Raw genomic sequence first — 14,996 nt, forward strand, 5'->3', positions numbered from 1 at the left:
TGGTGGTGCTTTGGAATGTTGGGAGTATTGTTGGGTAAGGGATTGAAAAGCTGCTAAAGGAACTTGTGGTAAGGCTGGTGATGTAGGAACTTCTAGGCTTCTATTTCTTTGCTATTCAACATCTATATGGAGTATCGTATTGTTTGCTTAAGAATTTGAATTGGGCTACTATGTAGACGCTGGGCATGCCGCCTTGGCATTTTTTTTCTTTTTTCTTTTCACATTTTTTAATATATTTTAATATTTAAAAAAAAACACCAATACACTTAAAATCAATTCCTTAATCACTAAGTAAAAAAAAATTGACCAACGGTTAACTAGGGCAGTCAAGCATGGGTAGCATAGAAGCTTTTCCCTAAGAATTTTATTGAAGTTTTCTATTTCAGGTAACATCCCTTGTTCAGGACATTACTTTATACCAAACCCCAAATCATTTCTAAAACCAACTTAACCTACTATTTTTGCTTTCAGCACATTGGCAGATGATGCTGATGATGATTCGACAATAAACATTAGAGAATGGATGTTCAAGAAGAGAGAAAATCAAGAGAATAAGATGATGCAAAAGCAAGAGCAAATGCATAATCGTTGACAGAGATGATAGAGAAAAGGAAGAGGAAGATAATAATAAGAGAAGAAGCTTGGAAGCTACAAGAGATGGAAGGGATGAAACTGGAAGAGGAGATTAGAGTCCTGGAGACATCCCAGAGCTTGGCCTTCATTTCCTTTCTCCAGAATCTGTTGGCAGAGGAAATTAAAGTTCCTCAACCAACAATCACCCAATGCAAGGGAGAAGATTGAACTAATATTGGTATGCAACACAACATTAAATTAATGGACTCTTGGACCTAGGGTTTCTTGACAAAAGAACAAATCGTGAGATTGAGGCCAAGAGTGACCTTAAGGACTTGTTTGGAACTTGATTTTAAGCTGAGTTCTATCTAGTTTTAAATTGAGTCTAACATCCAAACTCTTAAGTCTTAAATTACTAAATTTATTTCAACTTAAAACCTCTTTACACATAAGACCTATAACTTTTTTCAACTAAATATCTCTTTACATGCAGGACCCACAACCTTTTTCAATTTTTTATAAATAAATCTAAACTCATTTTAATATCCAAACATATATAAACTTATCTTAGGTAGGCTTCACAAAACTCACTTCACTATCTCAACTTATCTCAGTTTAGCTTAACATTCAAATGGAGCCTAAGTAAATGGTGAAAAACTTTCTCACCAGTTTCTCTGATGTTATCACTGATCTTAGTATAAGGATTACGTAAGTAATTTGGTAAAGATCTCTCAACATATATTTTGCATTACAAGACATCTTTATATAATACAAGGATGTGGCTGATTAAGGAATGTACAACCATAAACAAGATAATAGCTATTTACGGAATATACAGCAAGAAACAGAGTGCAAGAAACAGAGTTGCCATATAGAAATATTGACGAGGAGGAAATCACGTATGAGCGTGATTTATGTGGATTCCCTTATACGGCCCCTCAAAATGGACGTTCCATCAGCAACGTTGATTTTGCCATGCAACAAGTTGAAGCGAGATCGAGCGAGAGGCTTTGTAAGTAAATCGGCGAGCTGGTCATCCGTGTGAACATGAGCAACACGTAATTTTCCACGACGAACAAAGTCACGGACAAAGTGGAGATCGATGGCAATGTGTTTCATCCTGGAATGCATAACAGGATTGAGACTGAGCTGGGTTGCACCAACATTATCACAGAGTAGAAGTGGTGGTTCAAGTAAAGTGAGACCAAGTTCATCAAGAAGGGACTGTATCCAAGCAATATCTGATGCTGCAGTGGCCAGTGCTCGATATTCAGCCTCCGTGGAGGAGCGAGCCACTGCTTTTTGTTTTCGAGTGTGCCAACTGATAGGATTATTGCCCAGAAAAATTATATAAGCCGTAGTAGACTTTCGATCATCAAGATCACCACCCCAATCAGCATCTGAGAAGCCTCTAAGCACTGGGTTTGTTTGACGACGCAGTAAGAGACCAAAGTGAATGGTCTGTTTGATATAACGTAAGAGCCGTTTAACATGTTGCCAGTGCGTGACGGTCGGTTTGTGCATGAACTGGGCAAGACGATTTACTGCGAAACCGAGATCTGGACGAGTGAGTGAGAGGTATTGAAGAGAGCCAATAGTTCGTCGATATTCAGTGGCATCACAAGCAGCGGAACCATCATCAAGCATGAGCTTAGCAGACACAGACATAGGTGTTTGAACTTCCTTAGCTCCAGCCATCTTCAATCTGGTAAGAAGATCATGAACATAACGGTTTTGAGAAAGAAATAAACCTTGCCGAACTGGAATGACTTCCACCCCGAGAAAGTAATGCAGATCACTTAGTTCCTTCAGTGAAAACTTAGCGCCTAAAGACTTGACAACATGTTGCAAGAACTGATTGTTATTTCCGGTTAGGATTAAATCATCAACATACACCAACACGTAGAACAAAATCCCATCCCGATTGAAAATAAACAAGGAGCTATCAGACTTCGAATTAAAGAAACCAAGCTCAAGAAGACCAGAGTGCAGTGCATTATACCAGGCCCTAGGTGCCTGCTTGAGACCGTAAATGGATTTCTGAAGAGAGCAAACATGATTTGGATGAGTTTGATCAATGAAGCCTGCAGGTTGCTGCATAAACACTTGCTCAGTTAACTGACCATGAAGGAACGCGTTATTGACGTCAATTTGCTTGAGTAGCCAATTGTTGGACAACGCCAGTGATATAATAAGTCGAATGGTAGTCGGTTTTATAACGGGACTGAAGGTCTCCGTGTAATCGACACCCGGACGCTGATTGAACCCTTTAGCGACAAGGCGTGCCTTAAACCGATCCACTGAACCATCAGGATGACGCTTAATCCGAAACACCCATTTACAGCCAATTAAATTGGAAGCAGAGGAATGAGGGACCAGCTTCCAAGTGCCGTGTGAAACTAAGGCAGTAAATTCATCTGCCATGGCCTTACGCCAGCGAGAGTCCTTGAGTGCTTGAGAGACACAGGTTGGTTCCAAAGGGGGTGCAAGAGGATGCTTGGTAGTAACTGAGAGTTGCTTAGGACAGAAAATATTATTTCTAGCTCGAGTAACCATGGGATGAGTTCGTGTAGGAGGTGCAGGTTCAATAGGCAGAGGAGACTCAGAGGCCGAAGGAGTACTAGCATGAGAAGAGGAAGTCATACCTGGTGTAGGAGACGGAGTGACAGTTGCCGTAGCATCAGGTGCAGTAGGTGTGTTGGGAATATTATCCGAAGGAACTATGCAAACTGGAGGAACTGAAGAAGGAGAGGAAGAAACAGGGCATGGTGGAGCAGCAGCCATAGGAGCCGAAGAAGTTGCCTTTGTAAAGGGAAAAATATTTTCATCAAAGGTAACATGACGAGAGAGATAAAATTTTTGGAGTGGGATGACCCAGTCGATGATGCCAACGATCAAATGAAGCTCGGGTTCCAGCTAATGTGACAACATGAGCCTGGGATAAGGAAGCACATAGTTCCACGGGATAAACTCCATCTTCACACCTACCGCGCATGAGCACCGTTCCCGTCATCCGATCCTTCACAAGGTAAAAGAAAGGGTGAAATTCAACAATAACATTGTGATCATGAGTAAACTTGTGAACGGATATCAGATTTTTATGAATAAGGGGCACATGCAGAGTTTCTTTTAAAGTGAGAGAACGTGAAGGGGAGGAAATAGTGGTGGAACCGATATTGGCAACTTGCAAACCTGTACCATCTCCAAGAACAACCTCATCTTGTCCATCATATTCAGAGTGAATGGAGAGATTAGCCAAATCAGACGTAATATTATGTGAAGCAGCGGAATCAAGAAGCCATTTGCCATTCGATGGAGCCGAAGAAGTAGTGCAGTTGACAGCAGGACGAGATTGCATTTTTGCACAATTCTTGGCGGTGTGTCCAGGTTGATCACATATTTGGCACACAACAGAGGGCTTCTTAGAAGGAGCTTTGTTGTAGGAATTTTGTTTGGAACGATTCTTGTGATTTTTGAACCGAGAGTTAGACGGCTTCCGTTGAGTGGAATTGGCACTGACAACCAGGGTTGAAGTATTTCCATCCATGCGTTTGAGATAGTGTTCATGACCAATTAACAGGTCATGCAATTCTGCAAAAGACAAGGCAGTTTCTCTCGTGCGTATAGGAGCTACCATATCTCGAAACTCAGAACCAAGGCCATTAAGTACATATAACGTCAAATCATCATCCGAAACTGGGGCATCAATTAAAGAAAGTTCATCAGCAATTACCTTAACTGCATGAAGAAACTCAGACACCGTGCGGGCACCCCGTTGAATAAGGGTGAGATCTTCCTTCAACTGCATAATCCTTGCTCGTGATTTGCTAGCAAACAAGCGAGCTAGATGCTGCCAGGCATCACGACTTGTAATAGTCGTAGCAATGAGAGGCATAACTGCTTCAGAAACGGAAGCAAAAATATCATTCAGCAATAACTGGTCCTGTCGGCACCAGTGCGCATAGAGTGCTACAGCAGATGTAGAAGAATTCGCATCAGGTGTAGGAGGACACGGAAAAGTGCCGTCCAAGTATTTCATCAGATCATATCCAATGAGAATGGTGAGAAAAGTTGCACGCCAGGAAGGATAATTTGAGGATGTGAGTTTGTAAGGCAATTGGCTGGAAGTGTTGATAGTAACAAAAGGTAGTGTAGACGCAGAGTTGGAGCCATTGGGCACCGAAGAATTATCATTTGACGACATGGAGTTGGAGGACGTTTCTATTCTCGTGGGAGAGGAACCTACTGATACCATATAAGGATTACGTAAGTAATTTGGTAAAGATCTCTCAACATATATTTTGCATTACAAGACATCTTTATATAATACAAGGATGTGGCTGATTAAGGAATGTACAACCATAAACAAGATAATAGCTATTTACGGAATATACAGCAAGAAACAGAGTGCAAGAAACAGAGTTGCCATATAGAAATATTGACGAGGAGGAAATCACGTATGAGCGTGATTTATGTGGATTCCCTTATACTTAGGAAGTGGTTCAGAGCTAAACATCATGGGTCCTTGACATCTATATGATTTCCCCCCCGACTATGATATCATCTTTGGTCAGTAGCTCAATGGAACTCCTATCTTATTAGTTTGGAACATTTATATCGTATACACCAATAATATTGTTTCTTATTTGACTGGCTAAGGGGAGTGCTTTATGCTGTGTTTTTTGTCCAAGTGAAACAGATGAAGCTTGCAATTATTTTACAAAGGAAAAATATAGTTGCAAGCACAATTGTGCACTAATCTGAGCACTAATTTGATGTGATTGGTTAAAAAATAAATTTTATTGAAAACAGTATTAATTTAAATTTTAAGTATGAATGAATCAGTATTGGTACGCAGATTAGTACGTAATTTTGCTTGTATGTAGCAAAACTCTTTCACAAATTCGAGTGCTAGACTGGAGTCGGTATTCTTTTTATGCTTGACCCCATACTATTTCATTCTAGTTCTTTTTTGGCAATTTGCAGTATGATTTGGCAACCTAGTTCTAATTAATTGATTTTAGAATAATTTTATTTAAAAACTTTTACACCACATACCATACACATAACATAATTTCAAACAGTCATTTTGAAATTATTGTATTTTTAGGAAAAAAACAAAAGAGAGAGGAGAGAGGGAGTCGGTCCATAAATCCTCTCAAAATTGAAGATGTCAGAGAATTCATGAATACAGAGATGGCAAAGCCATCGAACTAAACCACCATTTGCACGTAATTAGTCTTCTCCCTAAAAAAGACGAGCACGTTAGTTCTACTTTGCGTACGTATACGGTAATAATATGACTGACTATAACCTCCAAACATACGATACGAAGAAGTCGCTGGAACTCAATTACCTGCCCGCGTTTTACTTCCTATAACCTTACCAAACTCATGGATTTCAACTTTCTCATTTTAATAATTTAATAGTTTAAACATATATATAGCGTTAAATTAGAAATTTGGAAAAATAGCAGATGAAAAAAACTCAAAACCAGAAGAGTTAACAATGCTAAATAGGATGTACAAGGGCCGCACACTCCTTTTATAAAAGAATTGAGTCAATCATTAAAAAATTATTTTTTATGTGGATCTCATATTTATTTATCCTTTTTAAAAGGAATACGCGATATTTACACATTCTTTGACTGCAAATATCATTTTTTAAACCAGAAACTCCACGAAGTAGAATATTTGAGCAAATTAAAGAAATAGAAATATGATAATACGTAATGCATTACAATTTACAGACGATGAGTTTCCCTTACACACTGATCGAAAGGAAAGTGTACAAAATGTATCAATTAGATGCTTTGACAGATGAGGAAAAAGAGAATGGCGACCAGAACCAGAGGAAGGATAAGGAGTAGAGAAGCAGTGGGAGGTTGCAATGGACCCATCACCAATGGAAGAAACAGGAGCATGGCCGCCACCACCACAACCATCATTATCGTCACCTTAATCGAACCACCAGTACCGCTCCCATACAACTCTTTCATCTTCGATCAAAGCCTGATCTTCTCCTGAACCTAACGATCCGTTGTTAATTCGCAGTAGAAACTTTTAATCTTTGATTTAAAAAGTAGATCACTTTTGTGTTACACAAATATGTGAAAGATCGCACGCACAATCGCGGCATATAAATAGCGTTGTGCATGGCGTCGGTTTGGAGGCGTCACCCCTCGGTTGGCTAATTTATGGGCCTTATGTTAATTCCACGTTGTGCGAAGAAACCCACCGTTTCGGTGTTAAGTGCTGCAAACCATTGCGACGGTAAAATGCTTAATTCCAAGCGGTTTTGGAACGTTTGATCTCTGTCAAAATTGGAGGAAAACAAAGACATCGAACCCTTTCATTTAAGGAACTAACTTTTCATGATTTCATCCATCTTTAGTCTGAACTATGAACCAATTCTTAATTGAGAGGAGGAATCCATGAGTGAGAATAGCAAAATTGTAAAGTATATATATATATATATATATTTTTTTAAAAAGGAGTGTAACCGACTTGGGTTGTGAATCATAATCCTTGTCATCGCCATGGGATTTCGTATTGTACACCAATAAGTAATACAAGGTATTTTCATTTATAGTTTTTATAAGAATAAAAAATAAGAGAAATAATATTTATAGTAATAGGATACATAAACGTTGCACACTCTTTTTTAAAAAAATGAGTAAATATGAAATATAATACCCACATCAAAATATTAATTTGTTAATAATAAAAAAAATACCCGACACTTACATAATTATGCATTACTCTTTTAAACAATGCCAATAATGCTTGATAGAAATGTTAAAAAAAAAACGAAAAAATTGATTGAACAAGACAGGATTGGTCCGTCCGAATCAATGGGTTTGGCTCAATTTGTAAGCAGTCCGGTGTGATACCGGTTCTTAAGAATCGAAATCGGTTCTAAACCAGTACGATTTTTATATTTTGAAATTCGTAGTGTAAAATTAAACAACATAAATTTTAAATTTTAAATATAAACATTAATATTAAATTATTAATATAAACTTACTTTTATTATATATATATCAATGATAAATATATTTTTGGCAGAATAAATTATAATATATATTTTTTTATATATACATTTTTACATATTTGATGATATATATTCATATAAAAAGTATAGAACTTATATAGCCTATAGTTAAATTCGACATTATACTAGTATGTGTTAATTATTATAAAATAATATGCTTATATTATAATATAAATAAACTAATAGTTTAGTATATGTAAACATCATATTATTACTAACATTGATAATCCATTAAATCGGATCGGACCAAATCGAAAAAATTAAACCACATTTACATGTTGTGCTGAGATAAGATGAGTTAAATTTTTTATGAATAGAAGTAAGTTGAGATGATGAATTGAGTTTTGTGAGACCCACCTAAGATAATTTTAGATATGTTTGGATGTTAAGATGAGTTTAGATATATTTAAATATTAAGTTGAGTTTAGATGTATTTATGGAAAGTTGAAAAAGATTGTGAGTCCCGCGTGTAAAGAGGTATTTAGTTGAAAAAAGTTGTGGATCTTTCGTGTAAAGAAATTTTGAGTTGAGTGATGTTTAGTGATTTGGAAGTTAAGTGTTTTGATGTTAAACTCAGTTTAAAATTAGATTGAACTGAGTTGATCTTAGTATCTTCCAAATTTCAAACATATCCTAAAAATTCCAATTTTAATAGTCAATCAATTTTTAAATTTTTAAAATTGATATATATATATGGATTCGATTCTTAAAAAATGTATAAAACTAGAGGGCTCGTACGGCTACACTCCTAAGAGTACTCTCATTGGATTAGGCATCATAGCTCAAAGTAAAAAAATTGCTTATTAGAACATAAAAAAATACCTTCTAAAAATAAAGACAAATTTGCTTATAGTTGTATATGGAGTAAATGTTTATTTTATTATTTTTTTGGAACACTCTCTCTTCTTGATGTGAATGTGGGGATTTGATGTTAATAAAATAAGTAAAATTAAATTTATCTTATATTAACTAAAATTTGGGGTTTGATTTTAACAATTTGAATGCTCTAATAATGCTCGATGAGTTGGCCAATGCTATTGAATTATTTGTTTATTTTCATAAATTATCGTAATTCAACTCATCACATCTCATCATTGTAATTTTTTTAAATCTTATATAAAATAAAATAAATAATTCATTATTTTCAAATTTTAAAATTAAAATAATATTAAAAAATATATTTTAATAATATTTTATTTTATTTTTAATTTTAATCCAAAAAAATCCTGAATTCTATTTGTTGTGTCTCCATTGGAAGTACTGCTCACTAGAGATGTCTAGCCTAAAGCCATGAATCGACGAGTGGTATCTGTCGGTTAGCCAAAGATGACGCCGTTGAAATTTGAAAGTCTTCGACCGAAATGGCAAATGCAATTTAAAAAAAGAGTAAAGCTCCCAGCGAGGATCGAACTCGCGACCTTTCGCTTACGAAGCGAACGCACTACCACTATGCTATGGAAGCCTTTTGTTTGAAAGTCATTTTCTCTAATCATCCTTAATGAGTTTCATGTCTTTCCTGCCACTCACTTATTTTAAACTAGAGTATCACTATCGCACTACTTGGTTCAACCTCGGGATCTCGAATGGTCCTTTTAAGTTGCTACAATTATTTTAATATATGATTAATTATATATTTGTTTGTAAACAATTATTTAGTTTCATTACAAAAGTTTTAAAAAAATAAACTTGTCATCGTGGCTAGTTGATTATCTCCTTTCTAAAATTTATTTCATTTTATTTAACAATTTTTTTTTATTAGCATCAGGTATTTATAAACAACGTCCCAACTAATTTCGGAGGGTGTATACGCCCTCAAAATTCAGTTTTTCACAAGTGCACCTCCGATAACTTAAGAAAAAAATCCTCTATTCCGATAACTTCTAGAGATTATTTACACCCAAAGGATTTGAATCTTAGACATTGAGGAAACATATCCCCAAATTCAAGACCTTTACTACTTGAGCCAACTCTTAGAGATTATTTTATTTAACTAATTGCAATGCATTAGTTTACAATTTTGTATATTGAGGAAGTTTATTATATTAGGAAAGAAAAGGCAAAAGAAAGTACGCATGTTTGGTTGGGTAGTACTAAAATTCTCAAAATTTTTCATAATTTTATTCTCAAATATTACTTAAATATGTCAAGAGCCTAATGGCCTGATGACATATGATTTAGTTCTCCAAATGGGTTTGAAGCCCCCAACCTCTTTTATCATAAAAACATCACTTAAATACAAAATATTTTTCTATTTTGAATTTTTAACTTTTCATCTAATAATTACTCAAACACAAAAATTAATACAAGTTTTACTATTATCAAAACAAAAATTATCTTAAAAACTATATTTAAATAACATTGCAATTTTATCTTTTCACTTTCACAAATTCCAGTACAAGACTTATTTTAAAAAATATTTTTATTCAACTTTTTATTCCTCATTTCTCAAAACATAATTTCAAACAAATTTTCAAATGAAAAATGATATTTACAATCCTAGAGTGTGCAAGTTTCTTGCATTCATTTTGAAAAAAGTGAATAAATCTGAAACTCACAAGAAAAAATTCATTTTTTAGTAGTGGTCTCACTTTTCCCAAAGTAAGTGAGCGATACTTACATATTTCAAAACAGTATCTGGCACTCTTCTAAAAAATTTCTAGATATTATTGATATCCAAATATGTCCTTAATCGTTTGTATATGTCAAGGACCGTGAAATGGTGACTACAAGGGCGGAATCTTCTACAGTTGCTATGGTTTTGTATGAATTCGATGGGGATGAGAGAGAGCACTGGCTGGAATCGCATTTTGAGATAGGGAAGGTAGTTCCTTTGGGTAATAATGAAGGTAGTTCCTCGGAGGCACCTACCTCATTGAACTATATACATCCGAATGATACCTAGGTTTCAGAATGGGTCTTCCATAAAGTTAAGGAGATCCAACACTATGTGGTTGTATGTAACGGTTTCGAAAACCTATTTATTGCTTTACTTGCAGTTGTAGAGGCTGGACAAGGACAGTCTTGCCCGGATGGCAAGCTCAACTTAGCTAAGAAAAAAGTTATGGGGCTGAAACAATTTAACTGAACAGTTATTGATGGGAAAAGTGAAAGGAACTTGAATCGTGAGAGAGCGAATGGAAAGGCAAACGAGGTTGTACAATGAAGTAAAAAATCATTTCTTGAAATGTGAGGGGTCGAAGGAGAAGGAGAAGGAGAAGCGCCTCCCAATAAAAAATCAACTATGAATATGGCGATGTGACATCATATGTTTACAAGAAACGAAATTGGAGTTTATCTCTTTAAGCATCATTAGGAGTTTGTGGGCATGTAATCAGGTGGGTTGGCACTATCTACCCTCCAATGGAACATCAAGGGGCATTCTAGTGATGTTGGATAAACGAGTGATGGAAGAGGTGGAGGATGGTATGGGGGATTTTACGGTAGTGTGCTCGTTCAAGAATGTTGAGGATTGATCCCAATAGGCCTTTACAGAAGTTTATGGTCATAACCTGAATTAAGCAAAAATTCGGTGGCTTGCTTGTTCAGGAATGTTGAGGATGGATTTCAATGGATCTTTGCAGGAGTTATGGTCCTAATCTAAATCAAGCAAGAAGTTTATTATGGGATGAGTTGGCCGAGCAACGTAGCATTTGGGATATGCCTTGGTACATTGGGGGTGATTGTAATGTCAGTTCTCAAGTGAAAGATTTTGTGGTTCCAACTACAACTCAGCAATATTAGATTTTTCTAACTTCATTTTTTACCAAGATCTATTAGATATCCCTCTTGCAGGTGTTTTTTCACTTTGTCGAGCGATCGTGAACTTCATTACTAGTCAATGGTCGATAGATTCTTGGTCTCCTCGGATTGGAAAACCCATTTTCCAAATCTCATCCAAAAGCGTATTCCCCAACTATGTTCAGGCCACTTTCCCATCCTTCTTGATTGTGGTGGAATACATAAAAGTCCAAGGTACTTAATTCGGGAATATGCGGCTAAAATTCGATTTTATTGACCAAGTAAAATAATGGTGGCTTTCTTATCATTTCCACGAAACCCCAAGCTATATTCTGGCATGTAAATTGAAGGCATTGAAAAAAAGATATGAAGAGCTGAAATGAACAGAACAAGTGTTTGGTAATGTAGAAGGCTAGAAGAAGACACTTTTGGAGGAACTTGGAGGTTTAGAGAATATATTGGAGAAAAGGGAAATGTCAGAAGTGGAAAGGGTTCACAAAACTCAAGTGTATGTAGAAATTGAGAGGGTCTCTGATGCAAGAGGATTCGAGTAAAATGATGTTGAGTTGTCAAATTGCACATTGATGGCATTAAAATACCTTGAGGCGGTAGACCAGCACACAAAAGATGGCAAGAAATAATAATCTTTTCTTGATTGGGGGAGTTTTGGGCGTGTTTCGGTATTTTGGCTATAACTTTAGCTATGGGTATCAAAATCGCACATATGACCCCAATCTAGAAAGCTCTTTTCAACCCACATGTCGTGGTCACCAAGCTATGCTCGGTATGCATCTTTTTCAAAGTCAAGATCTACTGTTTTCCCCTCTGTATCCCCATTTTTAGTTTTTTTTTTTCTTTTTATGATAATATTTCATTTATCATTTAGGAAGTGATTCTTAACCCAATTTGGGTAAGATTTTTGCTAGATTACTTTTGGTGTGATTATTGAGATTTTGCTATTTTTAGTAAAATTTTGATATTTTCGATTTTCAGCTATTACAACCTGGCTTATAGGTTGATTTCGACATTCTTGGATTTTGATCATTTTAAATTGAACATCAAAGTTGTTTTTTCTATGTTTTGAGTGATTCTCTTGTCTTCATTTCCTGTGAATTATCTATTGAAACTAGCTTGCAGAATAATTTATATTCTATCCAGCGTCAGTCTCTCTCATGGAAGAGATATATTGGAGACAAAAATCAAGAGTCTTCTAGTTAAAGGAGGATGATAAATGTACCAAGTTCTTTCTTCGAGTGAATAACTCACATTAGAAAAACAACACCATTGATACGTTGTTCGCGGATGGGGTGACTATCTCTAGCTGAACCGAAGTCTATGATCACATTGTCGACTACTATGAGAACTTACTTTTGGAATAATTCTCTTGGCGACCAAGAATAGACGGACTTACTTTTGATACTATCGATCAACAATGATGGCTTGAGAGGCCTTTTGAAGAAATGAAGGTTCGGTTAAAAGTATGGCAGGTGACAAAGTTTTAGGTCCAGACGGCTTCACTATGGTGTTCTTTCAATTCTGTTGGGAAGTGATCAAGAGTGATTATATGGGATCTTTCAAGAATTCCGTGAAAATGAAAAATTCGAAAAAAGCCTAAATATCACATTCATTGCTTTTATTCCTAAAAAACTAGGGGTGGTTGAGGAGAGAGATTATCGCCCCCATAAGTTTGATGAGTGAGATGTACAAAATCACCTCAAAAGTCTTGGCGAACAAATTAAACATGGTGGTGGAGAAAGTAATATAAAATCCCAAAATGCCTTTATGAAGGGGAGGCAAATACTTGATGTGGTGCTTGTTACCAATGAATGTTTGGATAGTAAACTTGAGTCAGAAGAGGCAGGGCTTCTTTGCAAACCAGATATGGAAAAAGCCTGTGATTGAGTCAATTGGAGCTTCTTAGGTTTCATTTGGTTACACAGATAAGATGAGAAATATGTGAATAGTAGTAAGATAGTTTATAAATGATAGTGAAATAGTTTAAGTTAAGATATTTTATGAGGTTTTGGAAAATGAGAGAGAAAAAGTTAGATAAAAATATTATAAAGTTAAATTATTGTTAGAATATAACTTTTGTTTTGAAATTTGAAAATGTTGAATTGTTTTTTATGTTTTGTTTGAAAGTTTGGAAAAATTGTAATTATTAGGTAATAATTAAAAAAAAGTTGAAAAATTGAAATTGTACAGTGTTTGTAGTTGAATGGTGTTTAGATTTTGAGATGATATAAGATAAGATGAGATGAGATGGATTGAGACTATTTATGAAACCAAACGAGGCCTTACTCTATATGCTTGGGGGGTATGGGTTCGGGGTGAAGTGGTGCTCATGGATCAAACATTGCATCTCTATTGCACGCTTCTCTATTTTGATTAATGGCACAAGTAGTTTCTTTCAAAGCTCGTGAGGATTGAGAATGGATCATTTATCTCCATTATTTTTTGTTTTCATAATGAAAGCACTAAGCAAAATGATTGACAATGTGGTAGAGGGTGGCTTTATATCCAATTTCTCAATAGGGGAAGCCAATATTGGCTCTCTTAATATTTCTTATCTCTTATTTGTCGATGATACCTTGGTATTTTGTGAGGCCAACCATGATCATATTCGTGCGTTGAGTGCTTTCTTTCTATGCTTTGAAGTTGTTTCCAGATTGAAGGTAAACTTGAGCAAATCAGATGTAATTCTAGTGAGGAAAGTGCAAAATGTGGACAATATGGCTTCTATCTTGGGTTGTAAGATATCTCATATATCCATAAAATATCTTGGCCTCCCGTTAGGTGCTCATTACAAATCGATACCCATTTGGAATGATGAATGATGTCCTAGAAAAGATGGAGTGGAAACTTGTTAGTTGGAAGTGGATGTATTTTATATAAAAGTGAGAGAGTCACACTAATTAATAGTACCCTATCCAATCTACTGACTTATTTCCTCTCTTTATTTCCACTTCCATCACATGTAGCTTATCGGATGGAGAAAATACAGTAGGATTTCCTATAAAGAGGGATGAATGATGAGTTTAAATTTCATTTGGTAAAATGGGCCACTGTTTGTTCCTTAACTTATCAAGGAGGCTTGAGTATCTGAAATTTTTAGGTTTTTAACAAGGCATTGTTGGGTAGATGGCTATGGCGATATCTCCTACGAGATGGAGCTTTGTGGAGATCGGTTTTAGATTCAAAGTATGGTAAATCATGGGAGGTTGGTACTCGAATGAAGTGAGTGGATCATATGTGATGGGGCTCTAGAAGCACAAAAGATGTGGATGGAATATATTTTCTAGTTTTACCCATTTCAAAATAGGTGATGGGTCCTATATCAAATTTTGAAATGACATATGGTGTGGTGATAGAGCACTTGACGAATATTATCCAAACTTCTTTGACATAACAAGTATGAAATAAGTCTCGATTGCAGACCTCTTTCACTATTCTAATGACACCTCTCAATGGAATGCCACATTCCTTAAAGTTGTTTATGATTGGAAAGTTGACGTAATTTCTGAATTTTATACCCTAATCTATTCAATCCATATGAGGAGAGGTGAATACAAACTTTTTTGGTGCCCCTACGTGAAAAGAAAGTTATTATTTTGAGATTTATAAAAATTAAA

General features: G+C 35.7%; 1 non-coding gene across 1 annotated transcript; it reads right to left on the reverse strand.

Moving 5' to 3' along the window:
* Positions 1-9,016: 9,016 nt before the first annotated feature.
* On the reverse strand, positions 9,017-9,088 carry TRNAT-CGU. Its single transcript has one exon. It is a non-coding gene; the product is annotated as a tRNA-Thr (tRNA).
* Positions 9,089-14,996: the final 5,908 nt, after the last annotated feature.

This window comes from Carya illinoinensis, chromosome 9, assembly GCF_018687715.1.
Source record: "Carya illinoinensis cultivar Pawnee chromosome 9, C.illinoinensisPawnee_v1, whole genome shotgun sequence".
Lineage (NCBI taxonomy): Eukaryota > Viridiplantae > Streptophyta > Magnoliopsida > Fagales > Juglandaceae > Carya > Carya illinoinensis.